The following is a 1,327-nucleotide window of genomic DNA, read 5'->3' as shown; positions in this document are numbered from 1 at the left end:
TAAATGTTCCAGAAGAGACCAAAGCAGATGGAAGAGGGGGAGCAATAGAGCTATGCACTTTATAAATTTAATGTTGGATTTATATTTTTATCGAGAGAGATGTGTTTTTAGAGCATTTTGTTTTACCCCGTTTCTTGGCGGGTTTGTCAATTGGAACAGCCAGGGACTACAAAAGGCTGCATTTTAGCCACATTGGCTGTTGTTGCTGCCGAGACCCTGGGCCATTGTAAGCAGTGTTGTTTGTCTGTTAAATGTTGATGAACAAATTGCACCGTTTCTCTGCCTCAAGTCTCCTACTTCCTCCAGCCGCTAAGGGCCATTCTAACAGTGCTACAATTACACTTCTTGTTTATTGTAATTGCTAACGAAGTACACTTTTTAGTTACTTATTGTCTTTATTATTCTGCTTTGCCACTTTGTACATTACATGCTTCATACACACATCAGTACTGCGAACATATCAGGCTACCAGACCACAGAAGGATCAATTATTACACACTTTACAGGTGAAACTAATTACATTGTGCTTTCAATATATTACCCTTTTGGTAACACTTTATTTGATGGTTTAATGCTCTTGTTAAATGCTGTTGTGAAAAATGGCGATCTGGATGAGATCATTCCAGGCGCATGCAGAAAACAGATAAGAGCCTGAGAGAAATGAGTGGTCTTGTATTTTGATTTTTCTTCATTGGAAGAATGATGCATTTCATGTATTATCATTATAAGAGGTGTTTTGATTCTTGGAAGTAAAAGTAGTTCAATATATAATCTGGTTTTATCTGACATGCATTTCATGTATTCTCATTTTGTTTGACATATAGTTAAGTGTGCATGATTATACTATAAACTTGATTATATTGAAGTTCAAATGAGCTTTTATACCTGTGAAATGAGTTTGTTGAATAAAACTGTAAACAATCTTGGGTTAAAAAGGGAGATAATGGAAACCTTTTGAAGCAAGCTGCTGTCACTTAACCCTGCTAAAGCTACTAATAAAATATATATATAAAATTTTGTTGACGATCGTGGACATTGAAATTAATTCCGAGTCCGGAATTACTGATTTTGCTTCTGTATATTGTAAAGTCTATGTGCATGGTTCTAGGAAAATGGTGGCTCCATAAGTTTCTTTGGCGATGAGTAAGTAATCAACGACAGAACATTCCTGTTCACTGCACTTCACAGAAACCTGCAAAAAAGATCAATAGAGCAATTAAACAAAGAAAGCATTTGTATTTTAAAGAGTATAGAAAAACAGCAAATAAAAAAGTAAGACTTACAATTTTAGGATGTGGCATCATCAGAACTGATTATGATTGGGACC

This window comes from Poecilia formosa, unplaced genomic scaffold, assembly GCF_000485575.1.
Source record: "Poecilia formosa unplaced genomic scaffold, Poecilia_formosa-5.1.2 Scaffold426, whole genome shotgun sequence".
Taxonomy (NCBI): domain Eukaryota; kingdom Metazoa; phylum Chordata; class Actinopteri; order Cyprinodontiformes; family Poeciliidae; genus Poecilia; species Poecilia formosa.
This window is presented reverse-complemented; position numbering follows the sequence as displayed.